This window comes from Doryrhamphus excisus, chromosome 9, assembly GCF_030265055.1.
Source record: "Doryrhamphus excisus isolate RoL2022-K1 chromosome 9, RoL_Dexc_1.0, whole genome shotgun sequence".
Classification (NCBI taxonomy): Eukaryota; Metazoa; Chordata; class Actinopteri; order Syngnathiformes; family Syngnathidae; genus Doryrhamphus; species Doryrhamphus excisus.
Window position 1 is genome coordinate 7,261,021 of NC_080474.1, and position 18,553 is coordinate 7,279,573.

Below are 18,553 nucleotides of genomic sequence, written 5' to 3' on the forward strand. Positions count from 1 at the left end.
ATCAAGAATAAAGACAATCAATCAATCAGTAATAAATAAATATTATAATAATAATAATAAAACGGCAAATAATAAAAACTTAAACCACATATAGTTGGTGGGTAGACAAATTATTTTTTTCAGAGTAAAATTAACAAAGCATTATTAGAGCCCTGTAGACATGACAAAACACGACTATAGTCACATTTATACTCTTTTTATTTACAACATATTGCGCAACTGCAGGGTCTTGAGACACATGCTAACTCGCAAACTAGAGAGCTAGCGACCTAAACGGTAGCCTTCAAGCGGGCCACATTTGGCCCGCGGGCCACATGTTTGAGACCCCTGCATTACAGAGCTTTCTCATTCGGATCTTCCCAGAGAAAAGTTAGCTCCGGTAGCACCACTGAGTGTTGTTGATGCATTGGTGTACGGTAATGTCAACTGTCTCCCAAGGTCAACCAGTAGCTGCCAGTTCCTTGCTGTTTGTAGCTTTGGGGGCTGGGGCTTCTTGCCTGCTCGAATTAAGGTGACGGTATACTTGGAGGGGTGTTGCCACTTGCTTTCAGTCTAAATGGCGTCTGCTGCTGGTCATGGCACCAACAATACCAACCATTTCCCATGGCTTTTGAGCAGCAGTTGAGGATGTGTTCTAGAGAGTCCCTTTTCTGGAACCTACGGCCCCCCGCGGGTGAACGGGTTGGCAGAGCTGGGACAGAATGGACGATGAACTTGAAGGGGTATGGCTCCATTCTCCTTGTGTGCAAAACAGTATTCTGTATTCTGGTGTGGTTGGCCAGGGAAATTAGAATTCATTCATTCATTCATTTTCTACCGCTTTTTCCTCACGAGGGTCGCGGGGGTGCTGGAGCCTATCCCAGCTGTCTTTGGGCGAGAGGTGGGATAAACCCTGAACTGGTCGCCAGCCAATCACAGGGCACATATAGACAAACAACCATTCACACTCACATTCATTCATTCATTTTCTACCGCTTGGAGCCTATCCCAGCTGTCTTCGGGCGTAAGGCGGGGTACACCCTGGACTGGTCGCACACATAGACAAACAACCATTCACACTCACATTCATACCTATGGACAATTTGAAGTTGCCAATTAGCCGAGCATGTTTTTGGAATGTGGGAGGAAACCGGAGTACCCGGAGAAAACCCACGCATGCACGGGGAGAACATGCAAACTCCACACAGAGATGGCTGAGGGTGGAATTGAACCCTAGTCTCCTAGTTGTGAGGTCTGCGCGCTAACCACTAGACCGCCGTGCCGCCCGGAAATTAGAATAAAAATATTTAAATGTATAAACCAAAATAGAAGTTAGTTCTGCAGTTCTTATCTTCCTTTTTATGAAGAGTCAATATTCCTGACTCCATGAGGTTGGCTGTGTTGAGAGATCACACATGGGCCATGTTTGGATAGGCGGATTTATTGAGGTGTACCTTGTGTACCAGTTCAGAGACTGACAATCATCAGCCTTCCCTTTCATTAATGCTAATCCTCTGTGGGGTCAGGACAGCCTCTTCTAAACCCACAGACTATCAAGCGAGTGTAATCTCTTCAATCAGTACTGTTAGACGGAAGAGACTGCCACTTTCAGTTTTCATGTATTATTCAAACCCTTATCAGAGTCGAATTTAGATATACAGTCCTACCTCAAAATTGAACCTCTCCAACGGCTGTAATATCTTTGGAAACATTTATCGTAAAAGCCTCAAATCTCGAACAAAAAAATCGTCCGTATGTTCAGGATCTTTGCTTCTGCACTGCACACTTCAATTTTATTGTCATCTTTTAGGCCCACTCCTTGTAGTTGGCGGTGCACTGCAACCGACTTGTGTATACCGTGTGGGAAATTGCTACTTAGAGGTTATCACATGGTTTGTCTGGTATCAGGCCAGGTATCATGCCCCCAAGTGTCAGTATCAGCCCGAGACCGAAAGTCGAGGGCTGATACTGGCACGCGGAGGCATGATACTGGGCCTGATACCAGACAAACCATGTGATGATCTTATTATCACATACTATTTAATCACGAGCTTATTATCACCTACTATTTAATCAAAAGACCATTTTGTTTCCAGAAAATGTTCAGTTTATTACATGTATTATATCTAAACAGTGTAAACACAACAATTGCAAAAATATTTCAAAAATAATATTTTATCAACAGTCTTATCTTATCAATATCTGACAATTAAAGTTCCATTAATCAAGTTTGGGTTTTTTGGTGACTGGAGAACTGATTGGTTGTTTCACGGGCACGATACCAGAGCAGCGCGCTCTGAGTGGACAGCTACGGGGGCTGATACTGGACATGGTTAAACTCTATATTTTATCAGTATCACTGCCCTGGGCTTTGACACAGTATCATTTCGGCCTTTTCCCGTATCATTCATGGGCGATTTCTAGGGTACAGGGCCAATTAATACTGTAGTATGTGATAAAACATTGTACCAAACCAAAGCTTTCATACCAAAGGATCAGATTACGAATACACGGAGTACAATGGTTTTTCATAGATTGAATTTGTCCGTGGTATTCGCTAATTAGCTAGAAAGGATTGAACTGACTTTGTGAGGTACTCAATCCCCAACTCCACTGGCATTGGCTCACCTACCTATTGACTGTTGTGTTTAAGTTGGAAGTCGGCTGATTCTTTTTATAACAACAGTCTGGACCCGCATTGGCTGTTCTGTCCTTTCTCATGAGGCAATGCACTTGTACAAATGTTTACCTAATTAGAAGCCCTGAGTCTCTAATTACATTTCTGCTCGAAGGTCATTTGTTTTGTCTTAATTCTTTTGAGCTGGCCCCTGCATGTATAACACCATGTTGGCGCTTTGGACTTAGAGGTGGTATTGAAAGGGAATAATAATAATAATAATACTAATACGTTGGTCCTGGAGATTTTTAAATGTCATCACACATAGTGTTGTATTTCTGTTGATCTGGAAAAACATTAACCATCTGAAAAATTGGTAATCCACCCACACTGTAATCGGGGGATGTGGAAGGAACCAAAATTGGAAGAAAATGCAACTTTTTGGAGAGGACAATTTTCTGATGTTTTTTTTTTTTTATGTCTGAACTGAAGTATCATTATTTCAGCTGCCTTCAATAGCACTTCTCTGGTCTGGGAGGTGGCGGGGCCCCAGCCCATGCTGTCACCAGAGGTCTCAGGAGGAACCAAAAATGGAAGAACACGCCACCGCTTTTTGAGAGGTCAATTCAGATTTTTCAGGACACTTTGCTTCATTTGGCTGGTTTCAGGAACCAAAAATGGCAGAAAATTTCACTTTTCTGAGATGTTGGTACATTATAACCATCTAATTTATCCAGCTAGGACAGGAACAACATTAAAGTAAAACCACAAAATCAATACAGACTCACCAATCATCCACCGGTATGAGCCTGGAGTTTGTTTGTTTGTAACTGTTAGATGTGTTTGCTAACAGGCAGTGAGCTAGTATGAATTAACTTGGGGTTGTACGCATTAACAACAATAACATAATTAAACCTTACGTTTATGTATTCTTGCATCAATCTTGTATGCCGCTTATCCTCAAAAGGGTGGTGGGGGGTTGCTGGAGCCTATTCCAGCTGACTTTGGGCGCGAGGTGGAGTACACCCTGCACTGGTTGCCAACTAATCGCAGGGCACATATAGACTGTCACCAATGAACCCAACATGTTTTTTGAATGTGGGAGGAAACCGGACAACAGAAACCCACGCACGGGGAAAACAAACTCCACACAGAGACCCCCCAACAGGGAGTCAAACCCAGACCGATTTAGTATAGTAGTCTATGTGTGTAGAGTGGGAGAAAGCACATGCACACGACTATGGTACATTCAAGGGCTGTCAAACAAAGTGAGATGGGTCGCTGCTTGCAACAAAAACATAGACATGCAACATTTTTGAGATTTTTAAATGAATGCGGCATTATATTTAATATAAATAATGGCGCATATTTTCAAAATATGCGATACGTGTTTACACTCCTCCATGAATTATGACCTTAAGTGATCTGAGGAGCTATATCTGCAGCTGTATGCCCCAGGTAGGGTCTCCCAAGCCAAACAGGTTCTAGGTGACGGGGGAGGTGGAGGGGCTCACAGGCGAGGGCCTAGTGGTCGGGCCGATTGGTTGTCATCCCTGAACAACAGGATGGTCATTTTGGCGTACGCGCTAAATGGCAGTGCAGAGTACCCGGCTTCTTGGAGTCCATCAGGGCGGTGCGAGAGAATACCCCAGCTCAACGCCTCAACGCCCATGTGAGCAATCACAGTGTGACCTGGGGGACGTGAATGGGAGCAATGGCCTCCCCGATCTGAACCCATGTGATGTGATGTTACTGGACTTCTGTGTGAACCACAGTTTGTCCATAACTAACACCATGTTTAAACATAGGGATGTCCATAAGTGTACTTGGCACCAGAACACCTTAGGCCGTAGGTCTATGTGCTGGGACCTATGAGCTGTGCTGGGAATGTCTGGCAGGGTCTCCCGTTCGTCGAGTCTTTGACAGAGCTTCACCTGCATCCCGGGGGAGGACTGGGATATTGATTCCAAGTGGGACATATTCCATGCCTCCATTCCGCGCCGATCGGAGCTGCGGCAGCAAGGCGGTCGGTGCCAGTTGTGGCGGCAGGCCCCAAACCCAATGGTGGACCCCAGAGGTCAGGGCTGCCATCAACTTGAATAAGGAGGAGCATGGATGGCGTGTTGGACTCCTGAAGCAGCTGACAGGTACATCAGGCCAAGTGACACACAGCTTCCGTGGTAGTTGAGGCAAAAACTCGGATATGGGAGGAATTCGGTGTGGCCATGGAGTACGACTTTCGATCGGCCTCGAAGAGGTTCGGGCAAACGGTCCGATGCCTCAGAGGGACAGGGCCCTGCTGACCTCGACTGAGGGTGTAGTCAGACTATGGAAGGAATAATTTGAGGCCCTTCTCAATCCCACTGACATATGGAGGAAGCAGAGTCTGAGGACACGTACGCAGACGATTCCATCACCGTAGCTGAGGTATCTGTAGGCGAGCCTGATTTTTTTTTCTGGTCAAATAGGAAGAATATTTATATTGCAGGCATCCTTCACTTTCAGAAGGAACAATTTCCTTCCCTCTCAACAGCCTATCTGCAGGTTAATTACTCAGTGAACTACTCGTTTAGATACAGCCAAGAGTGCACAAAAGCTAGAGTGTGTGTAATTGCTGGTAGAAAAAGACGACAGTGACAGCAGCTCGCAACACGAGCATCCAATGTTTATCAAAATGTTATTTCAGCTGTCACTTTAAGCACACATATTTCAAATTTATTTAGGAAGGGTTTGCAAACTTACAGCATCAGTATACCAACACATGTTCCATGTTCAATACAAGCAGCGTTACAGTATGCTACCGCAGACAACAGTATCCCAAGACTAATAAAATATACAATGCTCACGTTCATTGTTCATGATTATGTTCATTAATAGATGAGCATACAGCACATGGCTGCAAATCAGATTGGGTTCTAGTTTGTGTGTCAAAGCATGGGGCTGTGGCTTATGTGGTGTAAAGCTGGAAGCTGGTTAGATGGAGTGAAAATTGCTTGCTGTGTTTCCAGGATTGGGCTCGAACCTTAGCATTATTATGATCTTTTATCAATTTAGTATTGGAATTTCCAAATGTATTTTCATTCATTATTTTTCATAGTGGTTAGCGCGCAGACCTCACAGCTAGGAGACCAGGGTTCAATTCCACCCTCGGCCATCTCTGTGTGGAGTTTGCATGTTCTCCCCGTGTATGCGTGGGTTTTCTCCGGGTACTCCGGTTTCCTCCCACATTCCAAAAACATGCTAGGTTAATTGGCGACTCCAAATTGTCCATAGGTATGAATGTGAGTGTGAATGGTTGTTTGTCTATACGTGCCCTGTGATTGGCTGGCGACCAGTCCACGGTGTACCCCGCCTCTCGCCCGAAGACAGCTGGGATAGGCTCCAGCACCCCCGCGACCCTTGTGAGGAAAAGTGGTAGAAAATGAATGAATGAATGAATGGTGGTACATGCTGGTTGGTGTTGGGTCATGCATAGGGACCGATTGCTCAATGTTGTACTGGCGGATGGGATTTGGTGAGTTAACACGCCACAGGTTGGGGAGGGCAACACTTACTTTATCCTGGCAGTGCTCGCAGCCTACACGCTTCCATCAATTTGATTTGCCATTTCTATTTGATTGTTAGAGATTGCACTTAATAGCAGGCGATTGTCATGGATGACAAAAGAGAGGAATGTAGATGATGTAGGTGTACGTGTTTGGCCATTTTGTTGTCTGCTATGATGACATGTTTTGCTCTCACCCTTAACCATCACAGTCTGCCCGTGATTGAATCCAACACATGATTAGACTCCATTTGTCGACTAAAACGACAGCTTTAAACATCAGTTATGTGCACTTTTTCATAAAAGCTAAAATACAAAAAAGTATTAAAAATGGGAGGTCGAGAATGAGAATGAAGGCCAAAATGACAGGTATGCGACTGTAATCACGCATCTGCATCCTCATTCCCCAACCCCTTCTTTTTTTCCACATCCACGCTGCTTCGTGATGATACTCAAATCTAAATTGCCCGACCTCCTCTGCGCTGCCTTACCACTATTATTAAACACACACAAAATAGTTATCATAAGCGTCGCACATACATGCACGCACTCAAGCAAAGATGTGCAAAAAACTATTAAAAAGGGGTGTGGGTGGAAATAATTGCTATTCCTACAGATGATAGTTTTCGTGTGGATGGGGGACTCGTGCTGGGATTCAATCCACTATTAAATTGCTGTCATGTGAGTCTTCACAATTTCATGCTTTGATCAAACACCGAACAAGCTCCAAAGTATACAATATGCACTACCTCTCAAAAGCGATCACTTGCAAATTTCTTTGTTTTCCAAAGAAAAAAGTTTTAATGTATTTCACAAACAAATTTTTCCATTTCACAAACAATTTAAATGAATCAGATGATTTTCAAAGAAGGATCTACATTTTTGCATAGAGTCCTACTATCAACAACTGTCAGTCCTCTGCATCAATCTCCTGGTATGGCTGCTAATCCAAGTTCATCATTTTATAAGGCTATTATTAGAAAACCCATCCCAATCTTTTACCATGCTGTTAACTACTCCCTTCAGAGAGCAGCACAAACTGGGTCTAACAAGGACAGAAAAACGATGCACCCATCTAAAAAATCTCATGCTGTTAACTACTCCCTTCAGAGAGTAGCGCAAACTGGGTCTAACAAGTACATAAAAACGATGCACAACTGTGCAAGATGACAAATATCTGAGAGTGTGTAGTTTAAGACAAAAACGCCTCACAGGTCGTCACCTGGCACCTGCACTAAATAGTCGCCGTCAAACACCAGTGTCAGTATCAACAGTGAAGCACCACTTCAGGACTTCAGACTTCATGGCAGGATTGGCAAGAAAAAGCCATATCTCAGACTGGCCAAATAGATTTTGATTTTGTGGTGTTGAAGGAGACCTTTGAAGACTTCTTTTGTTCCTAAAACTCTACTTCTCGCTGATGTCGTCTGGTGGTTATTGGACTGTATTTGCCAACAATAACAACCTTCATTTCAGCCGAGGAGTGTCCCGTGTCTTGATGGACAGTAGATCCAGTGACATTTTTTTGGGGTCCACCGCTTGACTTTTTTGTTCCATAACCCTCAGGAGTTCATTCATTCATTCATTTTCTACCGCTTTTTCCTCACCCGGCTGTCTTTGGGCGAGAGGCGGGGTACACCCTGGACTGGTGGCCAGCCAATCACAGGGCACATATAGACAAACAACCATTCCCACCCACATTCATACCTATGGACAATTTGGAGTCGCCAATTAACCTAGCATGATTTTGGAATGTGGGAGGAAACCGGAGTACCCGGAGAAAACTCACGCATGCACGGGGAGAACATGCAAACTCCACAAAGAGATGGCCGAAGGTGGAATTGAACCCTGGTCTCATAGCTGTGAGGTCTGCGCACTAACCACTAGACCACTAAATGAATTTTACGAGTTCATCCTCAGCAGCAATAGTGCGACGAGCGAGGCCTTGCTTTTGCACTTAACAATTCAACCACGTTCAAAGAGATAATTCTTTGCCCTCAAGTATCTGAATGTGGCATTCAATCCACATTTTTGCCCTAATTTTGACCTTTAAAGGCTGTGATGTTAAAACTTTTGATCAGGCTATTTCACTTCACTACTTGTTTCTAATAAATTGCCGACTTAAAAGTTTACTTTGTCTGATTCCCATGACTTATTTTTGCATTTTGAAACAACTTTGATCCAACAGTGTAACATTCTTGCAATTTTTCAGCTATTAACGGTATTTACAGTTGGGAATGGTGACCTTTAGCAGAGCAAACAGTAAGGTGAGTAAAGTAGTGACCAGTTGGAAATAGCCAGATGACTGTAAAGAAGCCTGTTGGAGTGTATGACTCATTATCAGGCATGCGGAATAAAGCGGACATTCAGATTACAAAAGAGTGGCCAGATGGCTCGGCCGCAAACCCAGAACATTGACAGACAGTACCCTATTATATGTTCCGCTGGTATAATAAATCAACAGCACAAATGAGTCTACACTGTAAAGGCTTTGGCGGTGTTTGTAATGATCCAAATATGCAGATTAGAGCACGTTTACAGCACCAAGCTGGAGATGTTTGTAATGCTTACCTGAGTACTTAATCCACAAACAAGTGTGTGGGATATGTAGTATCTCTTTATCCCACCACTGTCAGTTGTCTTTGTTGGTGCTTGAATGAATTCAAGAAACAACACAAGCAGTTGATGTTTGCAAAATAAGAAAAAAGAATAGTCATGTTGTGTTTATTTTGTTATTAAATATCACCATTTTGATGGTTATATCTATGATCATTATTGTTACGGTCGTAAAGAAATCACCATAATGTCACCATGTGGTTACATCACCTTATATTTCTGTATGTGTTAAAAAAAAACATACCAGTAAAGCAGGAATTGAACAAATGTTACAGTAATAGATTGTCAAAGTAACAGATGCAGGGTAGGATTTAATAAGCTTTGCTTCTTCCTACTACTTTTTGACATGTGGAACTGGGAATTGATTATGGGATGCGTTCCATTGTAACCTGATTCAAATCAAATGAAACCATTACTATTATATTGCACAGAAAAGGGAAATAAATATGTGTTCATGTTTCACTTAAGGATTGTGAATGATTGCGACAGTTCCATCACTAAAACAAGTGCCTTTCAGAGACTCCCATTTAACAGTATCCTTATGGAAATAGTGACCTCACAGCTAGGAGACGAGGGTTCAATCCCACCCTCGGCCATCTCTGTGTGGAGTTTGCATGTTCTCCCCTTGCATGCGTGGGTTTTCTCCGGGTACTCCGGTTTCCTCCCACATTCCAAAATCATGCTAGTTTAATTAGCGACTCCAAATTGTCCATAGGTATGAATGTGAGTGTGAATGGTTGTTTGTCTATATGTGCCCTGTGATTGGCTGGCGACCGGTCCAGGGTGTACCCCGCCTCTCGCCCGAAGACAGCTGGGATAGGCTCCAGGACCCCCTTGACCCTCGTGAGGAAAAAGCGGTAGAAAATGAATGAATGAATGGAAATAGTATTTTTTGTTTTTGTTTAGGGATGTTACAATCAGCATTTTATGATACCGATACCAATGTAACCGGTGGTGTTTGACTCTGCGTTGTGATCAAAGAGTGACGACAGACACAGGGTTGCTGCAGTTGCTGCACTTTACTCTCGGCTGATGGAGTATAACAAATGTTGCAGTCAAAATGTGGCGAATAACGTGCCCCTCTCACATAGAGATCGCGAATAAAGGGGCATTATACAAAGTGAAACAAAAATAGCATACCTGATGGAGTACAACAAATACGTTGCTGTCAAAATTTGGTCGAATAACGTGCCTCTACACAGATTACAACACAAGACAAAAATGAGAAAGTTTTAAACTAAAGACATTTGTTAAGCCATACACACGCCTACCTCTCACATAGAGGTCGCGAATAAAAGGGAAGTAGGAAGGAGTGGCCAAAACTTTTAGGAGCAGTAGGGGGTACACGGTGACATTCTTAGCGTTCCACATCAACATGACAACACAAACACATCAGGTATTACTTAAATTAAACAGGAATTTGTGTAATTATAACATGAACATATAGTATACAATATTCACAATAACAGTATAACCCTGCTACACCAATACCAATCACACATGCAGTGTAAATGTAATTGTAGGGGTCACTTGGGAGAGCTACTTTCACCAAATGAAAACAGCTTAGAGCTACTCATTTTTAGACCATTTATTTTCATATCTCATTTCAAGCCAAGCAGGCCGCACAGTGGAGGGGCGGTTAGTATGTAGACCACACAGTCAGAAGATCGGGAAGACCTGCGTTTGATTCTCCACTTGTATCTCCTCACGAGTGTGTTTTTGAGTTTTCTCTGGGTACCCCAGTTTCCTGTCAAATTCCAAAAACGTATTGGTTGATCGGGGAATGTGAGTGTGAATGATTGTTTGTCGATATCTGGAAACCCGTCCAAGGTTGTACTTTGCCTCTCGACTGAAGACAGCTGGTTGGTTCCAGCATACTCATGACCCCTATAAGTGGTGTTAGAAAATAGATGCATGTACTGAGTACATCTGAGTACATCAAAATCTGTACTGAGGTGGTAATCATCCTCAAATTTTGCCCACACTGCAAGTACATTGGATTGGGACCACTACCTAACAGAGGATCACACAGCAAGCGTAAAAAAAAAGTGTTCGCGCCACCCCAGTGAGACACTTAAGTGCAAAACCCATGTATATCACTCTCACAAAGACGGGAAATCACACACATGGCAGACATGCTTGATCTTGATGCTGCAGCGGGGGCGGAGCTGATCGGCGAACGGGATTGGCATTTTAAAGCAAGTATGGGCCGATATCGATACCGTCCATTTTCACTGATATTTATAGGTTATCACATGATACTGGACCTGATACCAGACAAACCATGTGATGATCTTAATATCACATACTATTTAATCATGAGCTTATTATCACTTACTATTTAATCAAAAGACCACTTTGTTTCCAGAAAGTGTTCAGTTTATTACATGTATTATATCTAAACAGTGTAAACACAATAATTGCAAAAATATTTCAACAATAATATTTTATCAACAGTCTTATCTTATCAATGTCTGACAATTAAAGTTCCATTAATCAAGGTTGGGTTTTTTGGTGACTGGAGAACTGATTGGTTGTTTCACGGGCACGATACCAGAGCAGCGCGCTCTGAGTGGACAGCTACGGGGGCTGATACTGGACATGGTTAAACTCTATATTTTATCAGTATCACTGCCCTGGGCTTTGACACAGTATCATTTCGGCCTTTTCCCGTATCATTTATGGGCGGTTTCTAGGGTACAGGGCCAATTAATACTGTAGTATGTGATAAGGTCCGATACAGATCAGTGTCCGAGCATCCATAGTTTTGCTTGATAAGGAAAGCAAATGGGGGCAGAGTGGATCCCATCCTCAGCCATCTCTGTGTGGAGTTTGCATGTTCTTCCCGTGCATGGGTTTTCTCCGGGTACTCCGGTTTCCTCCCCCATTCCAAAAACATGCTAGGTTAATTGGCCACTCCAAATTGTCTATAGGTATGAATGTGAGTGTGAATGGTTGTTTGTCTATATGTGCCCTGTGATTGGCCGGGGTGTACCCCGCCTCTCGCCCGACAGCTGGGGTAGGCTCCAGCACCCCCGCGAAATGAATGAATGATCAGATGTTACCACAACGCAGCTGCAGTAATCAACAGTTGTGGCATGTCTGCATGTCTTGTGTATGGATGTAAGCGGTTCACCTTCACATCAGCTTTGTGTTCTGGCAGTGTCTCGGTTGTTTTGATGTGGCCCCGAGTGTGATGTGATTTTGAATGCGATGCAGGCCTGTCAGCAGGAGAGTGATGCAGACTGACATTAAAATGATTTCAATCTGCTGCCGTCCACTTCCTTTTAAGCCCTTCTATCATGCACATATAGTTCATTGCTTGTTCTATCTTTAAGTGACGGTCAGTGATGGATCAGTCATATGCAGTCAGGTTCTCATGTTTATGTCTTAATGCCCCTTTTTGAGGCTGGTCCTGTTTTTGGAATATCACTTGTAAAAAAGGTCTGTCAAAAATCCATGACTCAAAATCCTCCAAAACCAGTTTTGGTAAGTTTGTCTGACTAGTATTCCAAATAGAGCAAATGAGCAGTTAACTGGTAGTGACAGGCTGCAGAACCAAACAACTCAGTATGCGAGATGCTAAACAGCATGTTGGCCGTATCCATGGGAAATACGAGTATACAAAAACTCACAATGGATTCTGCCAGCACTTGCAACAAACCACCTAATGGAATGTTGGTGCCTTAGTAAGTCTACCTCGAACAAATTGCCAACAATTTGATCATGATCATATAGAAAGATCTTTAATCATGATTAATTCAAATTAATCCACAGCAATCCTGAGATTAATCGGATTACAAACATTTAAGCACTACTTTAAACATAGCTTCCTCTATAATGTTGGTTGTAATCACACATGTACATTGAACACAAACTGCTATTTTTAAATGAAATCTTTTATTGTTAAGGGATGAAAAAAAATCTACATGGCCCTGTGTGAAAAAGTGAAACCTAGTAACTGGTTGGGCCAACCTTAGCAGCAACAACTGCAATCAGGTGTTTGCAATAACTTGCAATGAGTAAAAAAAAAAAAAGAAAAAAATCTACATGGCCCTGTGTGAAAAAGTGAAACCTAGTAACTGGTTGGGCCACCCTTAGCAGCAACAACTGCAATCAGGTGTTTTCAATAGGTTGCAATGAGTAAAACAAAAAAAAAGAAAAAAATCTACATGGCCCTGTTGGAAAAAGTGAAACCTAGTAACTGGTTGGGCCACCCTTAGCAGCAACAACTGCAATCAGGTGTTTGCAATAACTTGCAATGAGTAAAAAAAATGAAAAAAAAAATCTACATGGCCCTGTGTGAAAAAGTGAAACCTAGTGACTGGTTGGGCCACCCTTAGCAGCAACAACTGCAATCAGGTGTTTTCAATAACTTGCAATGAGTAAAACAAAAAAAAGACAAAAAATCTACATGGCCCTGTTTGAAAAAGTGAAACCTAGTAACTGGTTGGGCCACCCTTAGCAGCAACAACTGCAATCAGGTGTTTGCAATAACTTGCAATGAGTCAAAAAAAAGAAGTCAGGAAGGGGCTAAACACTTTTTCACACCACCTTGTGTTCTTCTATAGTTTGTACAAAGGCCTTACACACTTAAATTACATAGGAAGTCTACACACCACGCCACACTTATGACACAGCAAAACCAACATTTAAACAATAAAAAGATATGGTACGGCTCTGCACAAGTCATTTTGGGGTTGGCAGGAGAAGAGAGTAATGCTGCAACCTGTAGGAGGTGTTAAAAAAAGTGTCCATGCCCAAGGGTAAAGATTTAACACACTCAGCAGGTTTTCCGTAAAGCTCTCTGTTCACTTCCCCTACTGCAGTCTTTCTCTGCTGGCTACACCCAGCGGCATAGCACCAAATTCTGGGCCCCATACAAAAGTCTCCTGAAGGGCCCCCATGTTTGTGACACCAAACCATGAAGCAAACGTTACCATTTGTGAATCCTACCAGGTGGAATGAGCCATTTTGGGTTTTTGCAAGATGGGTGTAAGTAGTCTCAGAATGTCTTAATTTGTTTCAAGCGACCTTATTATTGAACTTTGACAGCAAAAAAAAAAAAAAAAAAAAAAAAAACATGTCATCACAATCCCACTGGCATCAGTTTTTATTACAGACATAACATTTGACAAAAGCCATATACCGCCCAATCCGAATTTAGGGCCCCATGGTACAGGTACAGGAAACATTGACTTTCAGTATAAGAGAGCTCCCATGGCTGCAGAGGCTTGATTGTGCAGTTTATGATGCAGTATTTCTGTACATTCCAGGTCTAGTTTCTGAAGTTGTCTGAGGACCAAAATAATGTTACAAGTGTCTAGGTTTGAATGATAACCAAGGTCTCAGAATAAGAATGTGCTGAAAAGTATGTTTATATCTAATAAATATAAACATCATAAATGAATGAATGAATGAATGAATGAATGAATGAATGAATTATCTCGGTTGGCTGCATGGCGGACGAGTGGTTAGTGCGCAGACCTCACAGCTAGGACACCAGGGTTCAATTCCAACCTCGGTCATCTCTGTGTGGAGTTTACATGTTATTCCCGTGCATGTGTGGATTTTCTCCGGGTACTCCGGTTTCCTCGACAGTCCAAAAACATGCTAGGTTAATTGGCCACTCCAAATTGTCCATAGGTATGAATGTGAGTAGGAATGGTTGTTTGTCTATATGTGCCCTGTGATTGGCTGGCGACAAGTCCAGGGTGTACCCCGCCTCTCGCCTGAAGACAGCTGGGATAGGCTCAGCACCCCCGCAACCCTCGTGAGGATAAGCGGCAGAAAATGAATGAATGAAATGAATTGTCTTGGTTATCGTACGGACAAACAGTGTGCTTAACAGAGTTGTGGTGTAGTCGTTAGCATTGTGGACTTTGGAGCAAACGCCCTGGGTTTGAATCTCCTTTATTAAGCATCATTGGTATTCGTCAGGAAGGGCATCTGGAATATAAAGTGCTCAAGCCAAAATCAGTATGCTGATCAAAAGATCGCTGTGACAACTCTGAAATCAGGGGGAAAATAACAGTTCACAAATGTGTCAATTTTCCTGAGCATCAAGTGCCCAAAAAAACAAACAAACATTCATTCATTTTCTACTGCTTACCCTCATGAGGGTTGTGGGGGTGCTGGAGCCAATCACAGGGCACATATAGAAAAACAACCATTCACACTCACATTTATACCTATGGATAATTTGGAGTCGCCAATTAACATAGCATGTTTTTGGAATGTGGGAGGAAACCGGAGTACCCGGAGAAAACCCACGCATGCACGGGGAGAACATGCAGAGATGGCCGAGAATGGAATTGAACTTGGGTCTCCTAGCTGTGAGGCCTGTGTGCTAAGCGCTCGTCCGCCATGCAGCCCACAAAACATCCAAATTTCCATGACAAATGAATAGTGGTTGTTTTAGAGTTGGGACACTATAGACACATTCCGACCAGGGAATCTTTTAATCATCATTATTATATGTGTGTGGGTGGGTGGTTAATGTGTTAATGTAACACACACATGATGATGAACATTCATTCATTCATTTTCTACTGCTTTTTTCTCATGAGGGTCGCATGGGGTGCTGGAGCCTATCCCAGCTGTCTTTGGGCGAGAGGCGGGGTACACCCTGGAATGGTCGCCAGCCAATCACAGGGTACATATAGACAAACAACCATTCACACTCACATTCATACCTATGGACAATTTGGAGTCACCAATTAACCTAGCATGTTTTTGGAATGGGGGGAAACCGGAGTACCCGGAGAAAACCCACGCATGCACGGGGAGAACATGCAAACTCCACACAGAGATAGCCGAGGGTGGAGATGATGAACATGATGAACAATAATAACAAAAACCTTCAGCCATGTGGATAAACATGCAGCTATTCATATAGCCAAATATTTCAACATACGTCTAACATCTAATCCTAATTTGTCTTCGTCGCCGTAGTGACTGGGTTCTCCTACTCTCTCCGGTTACTCATGTTCCAATTCATTACGGCTTTACACGTTTTGTTCTCAAAATAACAGTGCAGATATGTGATTGTGGCTCATAAATGTTACACAATCACCTTGCCCTGAGCTGTTTGCATGATGTCGTGGGTAGCTTTCATGCCAAGTGAGGTGGAGAGGAATCAGACTTTGAAGGAAGAAGGGGAAGGCAAAGCAGCCACCACAGGGCTACAGCTACTTCTGGCATACACGCACGCTCACAACACCAGGGATGGTGTTTGCTTGTTTTATGTTCTCTTAACTTCCTCTTTCCTGTTGTGGCGTGTACCTCCTGTTTATGTACATAATTGGTGAGTTGTTTACTGGACACTAAGCATATTTGCTTCACAGTGAAGTCATCCAGGTTTAAGTTGCTGTTGGAGGGTAAGCGGTATAGAAAATGGATGGGTGGACTTGTGTCGAGGCAAACTTTAGAAAACAAACAAACTTGGGATGTTTTAGCGATCACAAGACACCCAATTCCTGAAACGAGTCAATGCATCAGACTAAGTCAACAAGAACGATCGATATCACTATCGATAAAAACTTACCAGTAGCCACGTTTACATGAGTTTTTCTCTTTCCAAATGGAATCTTTCCAAATGACTTTTCCCAAAACAATGGTATCCATGGAAAGGAATATTCCAATCTCTTGTCTACATGCGCCGCTATAATCAAACAGAATAGTCAATAGGGCATGCACAGTAAAGCGTAAACATCAACATCACGTGATTTCGACTTTCCCGAGTTTTTCTTTCACTTGTTGGAATAACTCCGTATTGCCAGTTTTTCCTTCGTCCAGTCTTGAAATTAGTTTGGATCAAAAACAAACTTTCCGCAGCAGTCCAGTGCTGATTGCTTGCCTCTATTTTTAAAACTGAAGAACATCTCAAGCTGCGTGTTACGTTTATATGAAAGAACGCACCCGTGACAAATTTAGTCAGGAAAAGATCAAATTCAAACTCGGGACATGTTTTATATAGATATATTTTTCTTTCTTTTTTTTTTTTAATAAAAACTGGACCTGTGAATAAAGTATAGAAGGGTTTAGATTCTGTTCCACAGATGGCGCTAATGCACACCGAAAGCTGCTTGCCAACCGCCAATAAACAACAGAAGAAGAAAAACACGACAAAGAAGAAGGCACCATGACAACTTTCCAGTTGAGCGGGTACAAAATACCTCAATCGGATTGGGGAAAGGAATATTCCACCCCTGGGAATCCCATTATATATTAATTCAGATTGTCACTTTTCTTTCGGAATGAGGTGAAGACAAAGGTTCAATTCTTTCCGTTGGAGAAAATAAACCGAATACAATGGAATATTTGGGTCCATGTATACGTGGCTACTGATTAATTGCGACTAAGAACGATTTAACTATAGACCACATGCAATAAATCTTGTTATGTTTTGATCTCACAAGATCTTCTGACACCCCTACTAATAACCAATCCAAAGTGTACCCTGTCTCTTGCAACTGGTGTAGGCTCCAGCTTACCCGCAAACCTAAGTGGTGCAGAACATGGATAGGTTTATTGGACACTCGTTAATCATAATTATATTTATTGTCTGTGTACTGCAGATTTTCTTTTTGTTATTGTTTTGTTTGGCTTGTTGGTTTTATATGTTTGTGCGACCATTAATTGCCGTCTCCTGCTTTGGTTCTTGTCAGACTGCACCACCGATGCTAGCCACGGTATAGTCGGACAAGCAAACACGACAACGGCACTTTTCATCTTTTATTAATAGTTTAACCTTGGCAATTTTCTGACTGCTATTGTGGTTGTTATTGCCCTTGGTATTTCTGTGTAGAAGTTGAATCTACCTTGGAGCTGTGGACTGTGTAGAGGACCTTGCAGTCTGCAGTGATGGCATTCACGTTTGTCAATAGAGGATTTCAAACCAAGTAAAGGTTGGAAAGTTCATCAACTTTACTGGAATGTGGCCAAACATTGTTCTCCTGCACTGTTCATGTGTATATTCTGTATATACAACTTTCTCTTATCATTTTTATGCACAACAACATATTTTTAGTTAACTTTTATTTATGCTTACGCCATAGTCTTAGATATTTACACAGTAGACAACATCTGATGAATGACTTTTGCTTAAACACGAACATGGAAAAGTAATTTGAATTAGACTCAAAGACTGAACACTGTTTACCTGAATCAGAGAGGCAGTCAGTCGGATCTGTGGGGGTTTTGTTTCTTCCTTGCCTCGCTTGCACGGATGCCCCCCCCAACCGTGAGTGCCCAGAGGTGGTACAAGAGGAGCAATCATCAAACATCACTGTACATTTTTTCACTTTTGCGGTCATCTTTTAGAACAGGATTAGACAGTGGACCAACTTTATATGATATACTGAAAGTGCGCATTTGGGAGTGGCCTTTTATTATGGCCAGCCTAAGGCATACGTACCTGTGCAGTGTAGTCTGAATCTTGACATGCCAAACCTGCGAGAGACAGGGATTATCTCAACCAAAGAGAAGTGCTCTTCTCATATTCATTCATTCATTTTCTACCACTTATCCTCACATGGGTCATAGGGGTGCTGGAGCCTATCCCAGCGGTGTTCGGGTGAGAAGCGGGGTACAACCTGGACTGGTGGTCAGCCAATCACAGGGCACATTTAGACAAACAATCATTCACATTCATACCTATGGACTATGGAATTGAACTTGGATCTCCTGGCTGTGAGGCCTGCGCTCTAACCACTCCCCTGCTGTGTAGCCTGTGAACAATAACTCAGAGAAATTAATAATAATAATAATAATAATAATAATAATAAAACGGCAAA

At 42.5% G+C, this 18,553-nt stretch overlaps 1 protein-coding gene across 11 annotated transcripts in view; it reads left to right on the forward strand.

Annotated features, from left to right (window-relative positions):
• The window catches only part of stxbp5l (syntaxin binding protein 5L), a 164,029-nt gene that overhangs the window by 50,201 nt on the left and 95,275 nt on the right, over positions 1-18,553 (forward strand). The window lies entirely within an intron of this gene.